The sequence below is a fragment of the Glossina fuscipes genome, unplaced genomic scaffold, assembly GCF_014805625.2.
Source record: "Glossina fuscipes isolate IAEA_lab_2018 unplaced genomic scaffold, Yale_Gfus_2 0, whole genome shotgun sequence".
Classification (NCBI taxonomy): Eukaryota; Metazoa; Arthropoda; class Insecta; order Diptera; family Glossinidae; genus Glossina; species Glossina fuscipes.
The window spans coordinates 38,164,984-38,184,523 of NW_023998414.1; the positions used below are offsets into that span (position 1 = coordinate 38,164,984).

Genomic DNA, 19,540 nt, shown 5'->3' on the forward strand with positions numbered 1-19,540 from the left:
TTAAATGAGGGAAATTCGATCTTTTCAAATAGTGATCGTGAGTTATATGAAGTTTCAACATTTTTTTACATGAAAAAATATCTTTGAGCCTGTTTCTAACAAATAGGATTAAATATGAGTCTCTGTCTTTACAGGATTACCGCATTGGATAAGAAACCGTAAGAGATTGTTGAATGGAAACTCATAACTCATTTCATATTCTCATCTATAACTTTCGATCGCGTTTTGATAACTCGAAAAACTCCCTTATCCAGAATTTTGTCGATATTCACGTATACTTCGTTTGGCTAATTTGAACAGATTCTTTGTAAAGTAGACTTAACTGGATTAGCAGAGTTAAAGAGTTAAAGATCTTTCAATTTCTTTTCCCTTTACCTTACAGTTGTAGAAGCTCAACACATTACCAATTGACTTAGTTAATTAATACAAGAAACAATGACGGCGACGAAGTGGTAATAAAAACGGAAAGTAATATCTCTGAAATTTCAATAATTTTAGATAAAGTTTATTAAAATAAATTGAAAAAATAATTGAAAAATAGATGCAAAGATTTTGGTACTATGAAAATTAAAGTCTCATGTCCGTTTCGGTCGCACACTTCGGTTAAGTTATTCTTATACAGCTGATCTGGTTAATTTTTCTTTCAACTCCACTTTCTTCTGGATTCAAGTGCTGCTCGAGTAATATCGTCGACGGGTAAAATTAGAACTGTAATGATCTGTACATGAAAGCTTGTGAAGGATCCCTGCTAGCTCATGATATCATGGTAGAAAAAAAGTTAAATTAAACTTACTGAGCGAGACAGTTCACGAACGACAGATTATCAAAAAAAAAAGACGCTACATTCTCCCGGGTCACTCACACACACTATTATAGATAATAGAGAATAAAATTAATAAAACAACGGGAGTTTATTGTAATCAAGTTGGAAAAGAACATTAAAGTGCATGACATATTGCAACCATCGCAGGTAAGAGTAGAGCCAGTTTGCGACATAGGATCACAACGCCTGGAACGGATCGCCGAAGCCTAAGCCCAGACTTATATCGGATATCCCGATAGGAAAAAATTGAAATTTTTACAATAGGTATACTATTGTATTTAAAAGACAAGCTCAGACCTTATAGGTAGACAAATCCGGCTATGAAATACCCTACACCAATTTACCTAAACAATCTTGTACGTATCCTTTTTATAAAATATTAAAAATTATATCTTTTTATCATTTAAAGGTCTGCTCATGAAAAACGAAGGCTTATAAAAAAATGGGCCTATATATAGTCCAAAACTTATTACAGCGATTTTGCACAACAAAACGTTATGCGTACACGAAATTTCATTATCAATTACTCAAAATCATATGTTGTTGTCAATCAAAACGATTTATCCTGTAAAGTTTATGTGGAAATGGGCTCAAAAATCTTGTCTTATCCTATCTAAATTTTTTTAGATTTCATTTCTAAAGGTAAAATATCGGTCCCATATCATAACCTCCTCAAAAATACTTATGTGTGTGTGTGTGTGTGTGTGTGTGTCTGTGTGCGATGACATTATTAAGTGAATTTCTTATTATTGCAATTTCCTAAAAGTTATTACATTTATTTTACAAAGGGTTCAAATCTTAATACAAAAATGCAATACAGATGCAATAAAGGTATAGAGACATTGAAACGTCATAAAAAAAAAAAAAGAAAAAAGAATACGTTACTCTATATTATATTTCGCCTCAGATGATTTTAATGTAGACAATTTTACAGTTTATATGAAAATTGACAGAAAAATTCGCTCGCGTTTCTGTGCTACGGTGTAAGGAAAAAAAATTGTATAAAACAGTCGAGCTCGTATGTATGTACACACTTGCATATATATCTATATACATATATATGTATATATCTTTTATAACTTTTTTCTTTCTTTTTTAAATGGTAATAAACATATACGCATGTTTGTCTACTTACAAAATGATGAAATTTTATGTTTATATGTTCGTTTCCTTTCTTCTGTCTTCATAAGTGGAAAACATATCTGAAAAAGGGAAATTAAATTTTAAAAATGTATGTTTGTAGGTCTGTTTATCCAATAAATTTCAAGTCGTAATTTTTTTTTTTTTTTTTTTTCTTTTGTTCTATAATCTGATATACATAAGTATATGTACGTACATATATTATGATCCATCATCAACTGAACACAGTAAGTATTCTCGACTTGAAAGCATGAACAAGAGCAGTATTTTTTTTATTTATTTTTTTTTTTTTCTTTTGTTTTTTACACTCATCATTTACTGTTTGAGTTATGAAGTAATAAAATTATAGATTTACTCGTTAATATAAATAATCATAAATTTTTATACAAAAAAAAAAATGATTTCCTTTGAATTACGTTTCCTCTCATTTTGTTTTTTTATTTGTTGCTTTTATTCGTTTTGTATTAAGGTACTTAACCTACTTTAGAGGAAATGAAAAAGCAACACTCGAGCTACGACCACTCGTTCAGTTGAATCAATTTAAAAGCTCATTAGATTATTGCAAAGATTTTCGGTATCTATTTTTCTATACTTTTATTTCGCATATATTTTGCCATACAAATCTTTGTTTACAGTTTTCAGTAAGAATTGATTTAACAGCCACACGCCGAACTATTGTGTGACGTTAGTTTAATAGATTCAATCTTTGCCATGATTCTCTTTGAATTCAAAAATGAGTAGATGAAAAGGATTTGGTATTATAGCACACATCAATATCATTCAATTCGCATTTGTATAGCGTGACGTGAAATTTGATTGTCTCCTATCAGCCTGTAAGTAAACAAATCTATCAACTGCAAACATATTCCAAAATCATTTTAAATGCTAAATACAGCTTTTAGGAGATCCGAAGCAAATGATAGCATCCTTTATTCGCACAATTAGGGATAATAACGGTTTATAGAGAACCGTGGAACAATCAATTAAAACCAATATACAGTTATTTGTTTGAGAAAAATCTTCAAAGAAATAATGAAAGTAGACCCACTACACCAAGTTCTTTGTAATCTTGGTCAATAGGCGATCTGTCACATAACATTTGCCCAAGCATTTGGATTTCGATTTTAAATCCTTCAAATTCTGAATTCATTCGTTGTCTGATATATGCCTTCGTTTACCACAACAATAAGAGAATTTTTTTAAACTTTCTTACAAACACTTTATTTACTCTTCATTATTTATATCTTTCCCTTCAAAGTGGTTTTCTTTTGCCAACATAGTTGCCATTTTGACCAACATTATCATTTTGAGATCGGTCTCGAAATTCACTTTTATCTTATCCATCGTTAAAATACATCACTCTACGGGTATAACAACTTGTAACAACCTATCCAAATAAGATAAGATATAAGAAGCGGTCGAAATCTAACCATTTTTAATAGCGCTCGTCCTTGCAGCAAAGCAGGTAAATATAACTATATTTCATCGAAATAGACATACTGACAAACAAACTTAAATTTATTCAGAAAGTGATTATGAATAGATCGGTATAAAAAAAAAAAAATTTGGATTTATCCCAAGTCCTTCAGGATGCTGCATACATCCGCAAAAACCTAATACACGTTTGTGTCACATATCGTAAAGGGCTCTGATAGGCTCTAAATGTATATTTCTCATAAAATCCATCCAAAATATATTGAACGTCACAAATATTTAAAAATAGTCATATACATCAACGATCGATCATCTTATCAGAGTATAGAAAACAAAAAAAAAAAAACGATTAACGAAATATATCGCATGCAATTCGAAAGTCAATCGCATTGATCTCATTTAAACTATCATGCTTTCCTTTTATTTATTTATTCTTTTGTGTCTGTATATTTTGTAAATAAATTTAGGTTGCCGGACAACTTAGATCATATGCTCGCCTGTATTGTTCATTTTATTTTCATAAAAGGGGAAAAAATTTACGTAGACAATTTTCGACAACGAAACGATATACACATATATATATATATATATCTACATTTATTACATAATTTTTTCATACAATTTTCGACAACGAAACGATATACATATATATATATATATATCTACATTTATTACATAATTTTTTCATATATATTTTTAAAAATTTTACATAATTTTCTTGATTATGTTGAGAATCGTTTTACTCTGACTATATGTAAAATTATGTGAAAATGTGTTGTGTGTCTGCTTTTTCATTTTTTACCTTTTATGACAGTTGAATGTATGACAAAAACAAATTGAAAGCAACGATAGTGGAACCTATACTTAAAATGCAATTCAAAGGCATTTCATAAAGCGATTCGAAGACAGTACACAAGCAACTCAAATTCTATTCAAATTCAATACTATTCTTTAATCAAGATCAAAAACGTATTGCTTAATAGTCTCTACGCACGTCTAGGTTGAACTTTACTTTTCGGAAAAAAAAAAAAAAAAAAAGATTCTTTTTTTCTTAAACCTTTGACGTTATTTTCATCCCACGAATTCATATTTATTACTAATTATGAGCAATTGTATGTATGTATAGCATAATATATTAGACTTTGTATTATGTATTAAATTATAATCGTTTTAAAAAATCGGTTACTTGCTTTGGCAATCAGAAATTTATTGAATTTGGAAAAAAAAATTAATGCCATTTTGCAAATTCTTATCAATTAACCTAATTTCCTATAAAACATGCAAAATAAATGGGTACACATATATTGAACCGAAACGCTAACAGCAACAACAACAACAACAACAAAAAAGACAATAAAGACAAAAAAAAAAAATGTACAAATTCTTTCCCATATAACTGACAGTAATTTCAATGATGTCAAAAAATCCAATTAGCCAGAAATGATTTTCATATATATATATATATGCGAATGTACTTCAAAAACTTAACATCTTCAACATATATCTGCTTTTACATACTAACCATTGAAAAATGAACGCATATTAATTTTCGCATTGCTCCTGTAACATTTTAACATATACATGAAAGTTCTTCACAAAATGTGTGTGTAAATGTTCTTACCTAGTTAAGTGTATACAAATGTGAGACAATTATAGCATAATTTATCGTGAGATGGCAATCGATATATTTCATATTACCCGATCAAATCCATATCCAAATAAACTAATGAACGGTTACAAAGTAAAAAAGCAAATTATGAAAAGTCATAATGTATACATACGCACAGGTATGAACAGTTAGAGCAATAAATCGAATTCAAAATTGCATTTGTGTATGCTTAGTATAGATGTAAAAGGGTATCAAAGATTCGTTATAAGGCTTGTAAAGCTTTCTTACTTGTTCTCTTTTCATACGCTCTCTAAACAAGCATAGTTATAAACTGCTATCTCTAGAATTCCATTTACGTTCATCTAAACTATTCAAGTACATATGTGTATAACACGCTCATTGCATATGCAATGTATGCCATGAATGTGAATTGGGATGTGATTGTGTGTCAAAGAACTCTTGACGTATGACGAATGAATGGTTCTGTATGTGTTGCTATATACTGTATACACTGAAGTAGAAGAAGAGGTCAGAGAAGCTTAGAGCACAATACATACGCAATAACATTATTGAAATGTAGAAGCATTCTAGATGATTGTCACAAACATCATAGAGTGGCCAATAACTAGTAATTGTCAAATTGATGGAGAGAGAGAGGCAAATATACTTTAGTATATATAACATATATATATATATATATATCACAATGATAATAACATATTAACATAGTAGTGCTTATGTGCGATGATGTGTGAACACAATATCTTTGTTATGTTTGTTAGTTGTTAAATGTATTTATCAGTCAAAATTTAATATCTCTTGGGATGAGATAAGAACTAAGCTAAGCATGAAATTGTATATCATTATTGCCATGGTTAAGATATTCTCAAATTTTCTCACTCTAATATATATATATATATATATATATATATATGTACCGTATGTCAATTGAAGCTGTGAAATATGTACAACATTTTCAAGCTCTTGGCAAAGAGATCTGCTCCTATTGCTGCTGTTGTTGCATATGACATTATGACCGCAATGTCAATTTTCAGATAATGTAATGTCAACATTGCAAACTTATAAACACACACGCCCGTACCTACATTAACATTATTTAAATTAAATAAATACTACATATGCATCTACATAAACGCGTATGCAGGCAGACAAGCTGGCACGCAGGCAGGCAGGCAGGCAGGCATGCGTGGCTGAAGTGCTGATGTTGATTACATGCGAACATGTGTACTTCGGCATAATTTATTTTATTCAGTTAACATTAATTATCATTTGATTTTATTTTTTTCACATTGCATTTACTTGCAACCTTCACAATTAATGCATTTTAACGCCGCATGCCATCATCATAGTACACATATACGCTTCTATATATAAAAAATTATTTTTCTTTCCCTATCATATTTACTGTCCCCTTATTCAATTTAATCACTTTAGTTTGGTTAGGTTCGGCTATTTTTTTTTTTTTTTTTATTATTTTTTAATCCGTAAATGAACGACAAGAAGAAGTATTTCACAAAAACAATAAAGAAGAAGATAAAAAAGGTAATCATTTCAATTTGTTATATATTAAAAATTTACAAACACACACTTAATCGCAAGTTGAGGAGTGTTTAAGTTTAATGTGAAAATTTTTGAAAAATTTTCTATCTTATAATATAAAAGAATAGCTGGTGTCAGTTCTGCTTAACTTAAAGCAGTGTAAACTGGAAACTTCCATAGCATCCATGCAAGAAGATAGCCAAAAACTTAATATTAAGACTATACGAGTATACTTTCAATAAAATACAATAGCTTTGGAAAAGTGAAAATTGCGTCGCATTGAATTCTTTTCATCCACAATTTGCAAAAAAAAAAAAAAAAAGAAAAAAGAAACCTAATAACATAAATAGAAAGTATCTATGTATAGTATGCGTGTAGATAATACCTATAAGTCATAAAACATGGAGAATACAATGAAACATTTACAATAAAATCTGGTTTGATTATATTTTGCGGTAATACAAGAAACTCAGAAAATCCTATTGTACATATATATATATATATACGGTATGGTATGTACATTATAGTTACGTATTGCGGATCCATTCTAACTGTCTGCAAACGTACCAATGTTCATTTCGTTCAGTTCAGTTTACAATCTACCGGTATTAACTTTTGCTATTCTGCAATCAACCAATCACTTTGGTCATCATAGTATTGGTTTCAGTTCACGTGCAACTATGTATATAATACACTTGCACATGAATACATTCGCTCATATACAGGTAAGGTCTCTCCATTATTTGCTATCTTTTATGGCTTATTTCTTTGTAAGATTTGGAAAATTTGATAACAAGCTTTGTTAAAAAAAAAAAAAAAAAAAAAAAAAAAAAAAAGGAAAATATTCGAAAAGAGGAGAAAAAGAATATTACAACAGCATTGACGGGTGCACTTTTGATAAAAAAATAAAAGAAAAAATAAAAATAACTTTCTGATTAAACGTTATATATAAAATACAAAATATATGTGAGTGAATTAAAGGAACTCTGCTTAAAACAAATTTGAAACATCAGAGGAGCAGAAAATTGGATTCATACATTCATATGGTCGAGTTCTTTGCCATAATTTTTGCCATCCAAAATATATGCAAATAAATCGGTCAGAACTATGATTGAGAAAATTTTGATATAATTTTGCTGATTACTTGTTCCAAATTTTATATCGAAATAAAAAGGCATTTCTGGCTGACATGTGGATTCAATTTTTTGTTATCATTATTTGTAGAGTCCAATACATACATAGTTGTACCACGCATTTAAAATTGTAAAAAATTATCATTAAAAAAAGGAATGAGTTCACGGTTTTGCGCTTGTGGAATCATGCTCCTATTTGGTTAAATGACTTCGCAATTAAGGATTATTGCCACTTTTAGTGAAAAGAGAAAATATCTGATGGTCTTAAAGGACTTTAATGTGTACGAAAATAACCTTTGAGTGTGGTTTTTATGTAATGACATCTCAGTTACCTTCAATGCGGAATTAAGTAATTTTTTGCGGCACAAAATACACAATTTCGATTTGGGCGAAAAGAAATGCAGCAACATGCTGCTTGCCCTATCAATTTATTAAGACAAAAGTTCAACGAACATATGCGAACTTGCCATAAATATCATGCGATACAATTCCATTGAGCTTTTATTTTCTTTGAGATTATGTTATACCATTGGAATAAATCGGAAGCTCTCAATAATCCTGTTTTCCAATACTGTCCCAGACTTGAGTTTTTACAGAAATCCAAAGGCAATCTTTAACATGAATACCATTTTTAAATACAAAATCCCCTGAATCAATATTTAGAATAAAAAAAAAAAAAAAATTCATCTTGATATATTTTATCGTTTAATCATTCATTTGATAAACTTATTAAGGACTGCATTTTTATATAGTATTATTGATCAGTTTGAAAAACGCAATCGATTTAATCATTTCTTAATAGAAAAATGGGAAATAGGAAATCAATGTCTAGAAGGACAAAGCTAATTCCAAATTTTCACGCCTACTTATACCAAAAGATGATTATTTACAAATTTTTTGAACATTATAACCTCAAAATATCAATCCGTGTATCCAAGGTAAACCATGTCGATGAACTAACTTTTTACGTAGATAGTCTCGAAATCCAGTTAAGAACATAAAGAATATATAAGGAAAACGATAAGCAATTCTCTAAATAAACCTAAACTTGAATTAAAGTTTTTTTCCACAATAGAAAAAACTAGTTAGTAAGGAATTATTTCTGCACCTAACACATGAGACATTGTTTGCGTAATTACTTATGAAATGTTGCGGAAATGTATAAAAACATACTTTGATATGGTATGGTAGGTATATGGTCAATATATCGAATGAAAGAATTTTCTATTTAAATGTCTTACATAAACTAATGATTGATAATACTAAACTTAGCTCTGGCCATATATAATATCTCTTTGGGTATACGCTACATCACTAACGGCAAGGATATATTATAATATAATATAATATATGAAGTTTGTGTGGATGTGTTCAACATACAGAAGAACTTGAGACAAATCACTCTTTTATAACATAATACCAAACAATTCAGAATCATTTTTCGAATCATTTCAATCATGTCAGTTAATATGATGCATATGAAGTTTGTTCAAGTGATTTTTTGTTCAATCAATTGAAATTTTCGATTGGCGTATTTCGGCTCGTTGGCGAACGCAAAAGAAAATCATTTGAATTTCTACGACTATTTCCCGCTGCTCTTGAAGTCTCTCGCATGAAACAAAAAGTGCTTTATGCGATAATAAAATCCAAGAGAGAGAGAGAGAGAGAGAACAATGATTTGAAATGTAAATGTACAGTGTTAAATACCGATCAAATACATTTTCTGTTAAGATCGTTTCTTATATAAAAGAAATGCCTTGAGAAATAAACCTTTATATGCCTACACGATCTATGATGTTGATGTTTTGCATTCCCTTCCGTGTAGGGGATCTAATAAGAAATAAGCTTTTATGTGGCAGCAGGAAATAAGACGATGATGAAAATAATTTAATTGTCAACTCTGCCCAGCAGTAATCCTTTTAACCGTTTGCTTTTAATTACAACAATTTTAAACAAAATGCTTCTTTGCTAAAACATTCTCACTGCATTGTAAAACAGCTGCATAAATAATCTCTTACTTTTTTTCTCTCTTCTTTTCTATTTCACAATAAACCTTTCCCATTTCAAGCTTTCCGTAGGAAGATTTTAATTATAAGATTACAATTTTCTGTTATTTTGTAAAAAGATTTGGAAATATTAAAACGTATTATATTTCAAAATACGTTCTTATGCTTGTACATATGAATCGTTTTACTCAGTTCTTGATGTAATAAAAGGAAAATATATATGAATATACAAAAAAAAAAAAAAAATAAATAAATAAAAACAAACAAACAAGTAAGAAAGTTATAGTCGACTGCATCCGAAACGTTTACATCCATCACTTATAACTTGAAGAAAATCTTCGAAATAAATGAGATTTTCATATTCTATATAAAATTGGGTGGGCATGGCTGATGTTGTGCATATTTGTCCAAGTATTGTAGGATCATCATAAGTCTGAAGAAAAAAAAAAAAAAAATAGTCTCAGTTTATGTTGCTCTGTACTCTGCGTATCCTTTGTCCCAATTTGAATCAATTTCAATACCAACTTGTGTAGAAGAATTTCTAATGTTTCTGTTATATTTGAAGTGCACTACTTAATTTTTGCTACCGGAACAGATAAAACACAGATAAACATACGAAGAGAATGACAAGCGTAGATCGATTTAGAATATGATATCGATCAAGAAATGTATGTGCATGCTTTATAGAATCTTTGAAACTTTCTAATGGTTGCTGCAAACGTTTCAGTGAAATGAATATACCGTCATTGCTTAGTTGTGCATAAAGAAAAACAGCACATGCTCTACTCGAATATACGAATGAGCTAAATTTTATCATTCTACTTGCCAAGTTCGCACATTCGTTCATATCATATAACTCATGCGAAATGCCATTCGCAATGTAAATTATTCAAGGTATTGCCGAGCAATGTCACAAAGATATTACAAATTACAAGCAGGCGTCATAAGTATTTTCCCTTTTTGAAGTTTTCATGACTTATATTCTGCTTTGATATTGTGGATGTTTATTACGACTATATATTCCGGAATATCAAATTCAATACACACAGATGGCAAGAAAGTACAATTGCAAGAATTTATGACTAATGGGCGGTGACAAAGTCAGAGAATGTCCATTAACTTAATCACAATACGTTTGAAAACAATAAAAAATTTAATTTTCTACCCGAATGGAAATATAAAAATTTTTGCTTATCATTTTTATCAAGATCGAAAAATCACGTACGTCCATATGAATTCCTGAACGACTATAAAAACGATAAAATGAAAAAAATAAAACATTGGGTATTAACTTGATGAAGAAAGTTTCATCATACGTAAGATACACTTTCTGTGCATCACAATAATTGCCGCCAATAGCTGGAAGAGTGTGAAAATTTCATTGTGTTTTATTCACGGTCTTTAATAGATATTCATTCACTTAGATATTCACGCACCGATCCTGATAATTTCATTCTTATTAAAAAAAAAAAAAAAAAAAAAAAAAAAAAAAAAGGGAAAAAACTTTGATTTGCGCTCATTCGAAATTCGTTCAAGACTAGTACGAGAGATTAGTTTCTCTTCTTTTCTGCATTATTAATAACAATAATAATAATAATAATAATAATAAAAAATTCATGAAGATGAGAGTACAGGAGGAAAGCAAAAGATATGAATTTTATGTATTACATAATACAATTATGAATACAAGCAAACCTTTATGAAAGAACACGGAAACACGAGTTTCATTCTATTGTATAGTAAAACGAAACTTTACACATCTTTTCTTACTTTAATCTACAATTCGTTCCTGCTAACAGCCGAAATAACTAAGGCAAACTAAGAGAGCAAGTATATTCTATCTTATCGTTTTAATCAATTTCTATTATTTACGTAAAAACATTACATACATAACATTACATTCATAGAATGCGTTAACTAAGATCGGTAGGATAAGTTCAAAGTCTACATTACATGTTTTAAGTTTTACTAAAATCCTTACGAAACAAATTATCGATTAGTGAAGAGATAAGTATCGTAGGAATTTAAATAAAATAATATTGTAACGTAATCCGTTTGAATTGTGAATTTACGCATGTATTCAATCCATTTGGAGATTAAGTTCGTAGCGCTGAATTTTCATTATTAAGATAGTATAGGTTAGGGGATCAATTTACAAATTATTTGCGGGAACTTGCGATGCTTTAATTCTCGTTCCGGTCTTATGCGTTCGAATATTACGATTGAACTTTATTGACTCGATTGATTTTGTCTTTGGTAAATATGCTACTCATAAATTCATCGCGACAATCTTAGGTTAATCAAGTGCAGATCAATTACATAACGCAGATTGTGTCTCTGGAATTTGCTTTCTTAGAAATTCGACTACGTGATTTTCGTAACATTATGGTATGTCTTGCCTTGAATGGCTTATAAGCATTCATAAGCTCCTTTAAACTGCAATCAATCGTTGAACGGATGATCGCAACTTACGTACACAGATTCCTTGTATATATATATATATATATATTAACAGACAATCGCAACATATAGAGATAGTATGAAGAGCACATAGGCATTGTTTTTGGGTAGCAAGTAAACATTCGACTAAACATTGATTTACACAAATGACTGCGTTTACCTCATTCGTTTCTTTTTCTCTTTTCTTGTTTTGTTGCGTAGGAACTTGTGTTTGTGTGTAAACGCTTGTATTGCATTGAACATATCGATACTCAACTCTAACTGAAACTAGATGATAATCTATTGGAAATGATAGACAAGCTGAACGCTGAGGATGACAGAGAGGGCTGGGTGGAACAGAAGTTGCCACACATTCGGGAAAAAGGACAATTCGCATATCCAGTTAGTCCGAGATTGTCGTACCCTCGCACCAACTGTCTGTTGGCGATTCCACAAAACGTCACTTTTCCCTCTTCCCATTGAAACTCACCAAGGCAAACGTATACGTGCAACACATCATCAATACGTTTCTTAAATTCAATATTGTTTTTACCCAAGTGAGTATACAAATTGCTGTCTACTGAGCAAGCGAAGATTGGAATCAATATGGCGATAAATATGATGATTTATTGTACAACCTGTACAACCTGCTAACTGCCGATGCGATTTGGGCCCATATGGGCAAATCAGCACGGACTCAAAATTCAATTTTCAAAGAACTGCTCCTCGATTAACCGCCATTCGATGTTAAAAAGCATGCCAAAAAGATTATGTTAAAGACGCGATTGACCACAAGTGGTTTTCAAAGGTTTCTATTGTTCGATCCCTGAATACGTACTTGTCATTCAATTTCTATTTATTCAGCGGAGAGAGATTTTATTAATCAATATAAATGAATATCTATCAATAAGTAAATAAAAAGTTAAATTACAATAATAAATTATATTCGATTATATAAGTGAGTAAAAGTGTTAATAAATTGTTTTCTACCCACATATTTTTTACGTTTCATAAAAAGCGCTTCTCACAATATATAAAAAATGATTTTTTAATATTGACATATATATATATATATATATATATACAGTTTATATATATATAAATATATATATAATATAATATAATATTATCTCCATTTTTCGTCTTTTTTATTTTTTTTTTTTTAATTTCTCATAAGCGGATTATTTTTCAAAAGGCACAGCTGGAGTGTGAAAAAAGGAGTATTAAAAAAAATTCTCGGTTATTATCCTGTATAAATAAATATTGAATTAAAAACAAAAAAAAAAAAAGACAGTAAATAACAACAAATATATTTTATAAAGAATTATACAAATAAACCATATTTAAGTGGCAATTTACGTATATAATTGATGAAAAAAAAAAGGGCAAATATTTACCTTTTCACAAAAGAACAAATAAAATTTATATTATTTTTTAAAGCTTTCTGCATTATTATTTGAAGAGGCTGGTTGCCGTGCAGGCGAAGTAAAAACAAATTTCATTTTCACTCGTATACAAACAAATGTATTTATATATATATATATGTACACATATATTAATATAAATATTAAATAAATCATTTTTTTTTTTTTTTTTTTTTTTTTTTTTTTTTTTTTAACTAAAACATATCGTCTTTTTTTTTTTTTTTTTTTTTTTTCGTTGGAGATTTATATAGATAGATTCCGTAGCATGTTTCTGATTTACAGTACATAACATATAATCACTCGTCAGTGCTTATCATGTAACAGACATATTATGTGTCAGAGAAAGATAATCGTTACACCAGCTATATATGCATATATAAGCGGAAATAATATCACAAAAATTGTTCATAAACAGAAATGAAGTTTTTCATAAACTTTTATTTAACTCGCATCCCTCTCAGCCTTGAAATATCCATCCAATCGATACTTCGAGCACATTTTCAGTTACAATGACAATGTAATATGGTAGAAAAAAGATGCCTGCCGCAATAAAATGAAGGACTGCCCTCTTCATAGTAATTTCCCTTCGATATGAAGAGCATAAGAAAACAATCTTTATACTGCCATTCTAAATGAAATATGACGGACTGGCCAGAGAAATTAAGTGCAAGACTAAAAACACTAAAAACGAAGAGACTCATTGAGTTGCTACTCAAGATCCTTTGCCTATTCGGCCACTCCGGACGAAAAAGTAAGAAATGACTCAAGTAAAAAAAATTTTGTATATCTTTTTTTAGAGTAAGCTGTTTTTTATGCGATGTAAAATCAATTTACCCAAGTAACTTTTAGGTAAGTACAGATTGAAGTTTGGGGCACATCAAAATAGAGAGTGATAGGGACAAATTTATTTTCCAACTTTTAGTTCATCTAAATAAAGGTTTACTTAAAAAAAAAATAATGTTTAATATAATAAGTACACCATACCCCGCTTGTTGGAGAAAAGGGATGTGTGCAACACACAGAAGGAATTAAGATAACGTCACCTTTTGATACACTGATCGCGTCCGAATCACTTCTGAATCGATTTAAGCTTGTCTGTCCGTCTGTCTTACCTGTTTTTTGTATTCAACCTACAGAGCGCAATACCCTTGTGATATTGGAATGAAATATGGTAGGCCGTCCCGAAAGACTATTGAAAAGTGCTATTATAAACAGATGTTCAAAAATTTATTTATTATTATATCGAGATAATAATATGGGCAAGCAATGAATAACTGAATGACTGTAATATCGAGTCTTTTGAAATATCTTAAATTTATATTTATGTATTTAGAGAACAAGAGAAATTAACGTACGACACTTTAACACACTACTACGCATCACACTTTTTTTGCGTAGTCGATTACATTCATAGTAAATTCAAACAATGTTTGTCTATTCATGCATCAGGAATCAGCCAAAGCAACGCGTGTAGTTAAGTGCAATTTATGGTCTACAATGGCCCCTTTAATAGAATTTATAGTACTTTTACAAATTAAACAGCAACAGCCAGGTGCCCGTTATCAACCAAATTTCCGGTACCCACCCTCGAGCTCCTTCCTTACATAGGAATTTCCATTAAAGCACCCTTACCCTTTCTCCAAAGGGTAATGATATTTTCAATGAAAAACAAAAAAAATAAAATTCCATTCTAATGTAAGCCATATATATATATATATGTATATACATACTCTCCATCTAAAATTCCCTATCTATAGTCCGCATCTACACTCTTCCCTCTAATCCATTCACCGAGTGGGACTGCTTTACTCGAAGAGGAAAAACTGCATCGAAACTTCCGCTAGGCTATCGCTACTGTCATAGTTAATTGATGGTGTAAACTTCCAGAATAACTTTGTGACTGGTGGAAAAACAAGTTTTAATTCAATGATCGAAAAGCTAGTTGCTGCCGGCACGTTGGATTGGAAGCAAGTCGGGCACGATGAAACTGTCTTTTGTCAGAAAATAAATGCCAGTTAAGGGCGCAGTGATGTGAAGCGTCAACAATTAAACAATGGAATGAAATAAACACTTCGCATCTTTGAAGATAATGCCCGTTCACACACATCTTCGTTGGCCTGACAAAAATTGAGAGTTTAGCTAAGATTCCATGCACAACCGTATAAACTGAAATTCGTCCAACTACCAATCATTTCGCTCTTTGAAGAACTCTCTTACGAATCCAGCATTCAGACACCAATATAAGTCTACGAAAATCATTCGGTTCAGTTTTTGTGATCTAGAAATGTCATAAGTTCTGCGGATATTGTAAACTTGCTTTAGTAGAAAAACGTGAAAAGTTATTAATCAAAATGATACACATTTGGTTTAATAAAGGTTAAGTTAAAATACATAAAAGAAGATGTGTTTGAATTTTGATAAAAACACGCAAAGTTTTCTTTTGCCTAATATTTGCTGCAAGTGTTAGAGTACACACAACTTCACCTGTAACCTGATGGTATCTTCATGCTTAGGATTCGTGTAGGTGTATAAATCCACATTCTCTTCAAGTGATATTTAAAGGTCCTCTGAGTGTGAGTCAGCCCCTTGGTCTCCTTCACTATTTCTTTACGACATATCTCCGTTTTTTAATATTCATCTTAAGAATATGCACGACGACGAATCCGAATCACGTTCGTCACACTGATTGCAATGATTCTTCTCATTCATCATTTCGTCAACTCTTTGGCATTCTTTTCTAACAGAAGGTATTAAGCTTAATGCAGTTTGTTGACTGATTAGCTAAGTCAGCATCAGAATACTGCAAATCGCCTGCTTTGTCACCCGCATGATAGGCACATTACACAGTATTGTCATTTTGCTTACGGCCTGCCACCGAAAGTAGTTTAAAGCCGGCTTTCCTGCCTTAATTGTATGTGGCTCTTTTTTTGGATTGGCCAACACACCTTTATATGATAAAGCGCTTCTCTATTTCCTCGCAAACCATTTTCCAATCATTCAACTGTCGCATCAGGCTTGCAACTCATCTCTTTAACCATTTTATTTATTTGCGTTTGATGCTAAAAAAAGACAGAATGCAATTTTAAAAACTAAAACGGAACTTTCCTATTGGTAAAATTATTTACCACATATCCTTAGATCTTCCTTACATCTTATAAATGACAAATAAATATATTCTTTTCCCATTCTTTGAAATCGAAATGCTCGGCTGAGAAGAAAAACAAAATAAAAAACAAATTCTTATAGTAAACTACATAATTTTCGTTCTTCTTCTTTTTATAGAACAACAACATCAAAAGTACAGAGAACTGACTATGTATGGCGTTAACTAGATTTCACTTTCGAGTTTCGACTTGTTTAGTTATATATATGAATAAGAGATAGGAGAAACGCTCTCTCAAATCTGTCATAAGAGGCAACTAAATAGCTCACGCGTTGTTTAGTGTTGCATTTATAAGAGAAAACAAGTGTAAATTGAAAATAAAATAAATTCCAAACGGAATTGTTTAGTTGCAGAGCGCCGAACCAAAACAAAAAAAATTTTAAATATGTGAAAAGCAAGTAAATTAATTCTTGCTTTTTTTTTTACCTAATGAATTGGAATTAATTTTATATCATCACACATTTTATACGTCATCATATACTGTCACTATCATTGATCAAGCACAAAGGATCAAAAAATAGTGAAAAGACTCACTCTACTGGATAAATTGGTCTTATCGCTTATTGCTATTGCTGTTTCGTTTTAAACTTTTATTTCATTTTTACTTGTATCACAGAAATCTGTGAAACTTGCTGTTTGATGTATTTTTATGATATTTTCCACATTATCTAAAAAGAATTGCTTCTATTCTGCATCTTCAAATTTCTTCAAATTTCTTTACAAAACAGGAAAAATACTTAAATGGCAGTGTAAAATTCCTGAATGTTCAAAATTTGATGACGAGATGTTGCATACTCTAAAACAATTAAGTCATCGTACATTGATCCTGCTGTTCGAGAATGGGATGCTTTTGGAAAAGGAAAGGATCAGATAGAACCACAGCATATCTATCGCGAACAGCATGGAGCATGGAGGCATCGGCAAAGGAATAGACAATGAAATTAAAAGAAGTAGAAAACATAATCGTTAGTTATGCCCGGTAAAACGAATTGGCCAAGCAATTAGATGAAAAGAGTTATATTAAATGCCGCTCTCTTAACCTCACTTTAAAAATATAGAGGGTACATTTTTCAAACTTTAAAAAGCCGAAGAAAATAAGTGTAATTTTATAAGCAAAATGGATAAATTGATGAAAAAATGAGATTTTTCAGTAGCAAGTAGTACTTCGGAATTATTTGTCAATGAATAGATAGTGGTTCCTTATGATGTACAAGGTTATTTACCTGGTCTCAGATACCTACTCCAATTTTGCTTATACAAATAAAATCGCAAGTTAATCGAGTTAATATTAAATATATCTCAAAATCAAAACAAACCGTAAGGTAGACGGACTCCGATAGATTTCGTTCACATTTTTCGCTTTGACATATACTGCGATTACTGGCATATATTGTAATTATATTTGAATTTGGATCGAAACATGTAAGCTTTGTATGGACTTTGAAAAGCAAAGGAATATGTTTTATCGGCCAATCATGATTAATGTCGATAAAATTAAGGCTTTAATCTACTGTAGCTGATATATGGGGAATAAAAAAATTGAACATAATTGGATCGTATGCTCAGCAATTTCTCAGGGACTTGCATTTGTCTATTGAGAACTTAGCGCATTGTAGTACAGGAAAAAATGTCTCCTAATAAAAAGGGAGAAAGTAAGCAACTACAACCAACTCTTTTTTTACACGGTAGACATGTTCCTTGGAAAACCGTGTAAAAAATATGTACGGCTTATGATAAATTTAGGCATATGTTAATCAATTTTAAAAAATCGTGTAGAATGAAATAAAAAAATGTAAAGATTTTCCCAAAATAAGGATAAGACAAAAACAATTCATTTTTATTAGAAAAAAAAAAATTAAATTTACCTTACAATTCAGAAAGTTCAATCTATAAATGCCGCATATCAAAATTTCAATTGAAATTAGAAATAAAAATCAGTCTTACAACTATTCATCACTACTTGACAACAAGCATGCACGTTTATTAGGAACAGCACCACCAACAAATCAACATTAACTTTTAGAAATTTCTTGAAATTATTTATTGTATACTACGAGCTGAACATTGAGCAACGCAATGCTGTTTTTAAGACGGAGTGCAGCGAGATAAAGCAAAAACTAATGTTAACTGCAAAGATGTCATAAGATGACATACGTTTATCTATCTTAATTTTTTTGAAGAATTTCAACGGCCTTATCAACGATGAGCAAGTAAGACGGCGTCACGTGTGTAACGGCAAAAATTTCTAAATCGGAGACGAGTAAAGCATTTGCACGTTACATCTTTATCACATATATCGCGGTGTTTTTGACTACCCCGCAAAGCGTTGTTGTCTCGAACCACGACTGTATAATATATACATTGTATCGCTCATCTTTCCAACTTCATTCAGATATTTCCAATATTCAAATTTCATCTAAATTGGATTTATTGCATGCATGTGATTTTTAGTCGAGATTCTAAAATAAACACAAGCCACAAACTATGTTTAAAAGTGATATGATAAGAAAAGTTTAAAGAAAATCTTCTTCGTCTACATTTAACAACGGTAAGTGTCTACAATAAACTTTCCAAAAGTTAAAATGAAATAAACTTTTTATTTACACAGCAATCACACACAGTACAAGCTTTAAAACAACAACTGCACATCGTACATTTTAACAGATCTGTTAACACGAATTAATGCAACAGCAAGTCTAAGCTTTCAGATAACACCAGCAACATTATGATAGCTTAACAGAGAATTTAAAGTTAACAGAAAGGAAAACAAGAAAAATGAGTTTTTTTCTTAACTCATACAAACAAAGAT

General features: G+C 30.6%; 1 long non-coding RNA gene across 1 annotated transcript; it reads right to left on the minus strand.

The window, feature by feature from the left end:
- Positions 1 to 13,826: 13,826 nt before the first annotated feature.
- LOC119639052 lies at positions 13,827 to 16,801 on the minus strand. Its single transcript, XR_005247520.1, has 3 exons — positions 16,694 to 16,801; positions 15,299 to 16,627; positions 13,827 to 15,205 (listed from the first exon to the last, which is right to left on the minus strand). It is a non-coding gene; the product is annotated as an uncharacterized LOC119639052 (long non-coding RNA).
- Positions 16,802 to 19,540: the final 2,739 nt, after the last annotated feature.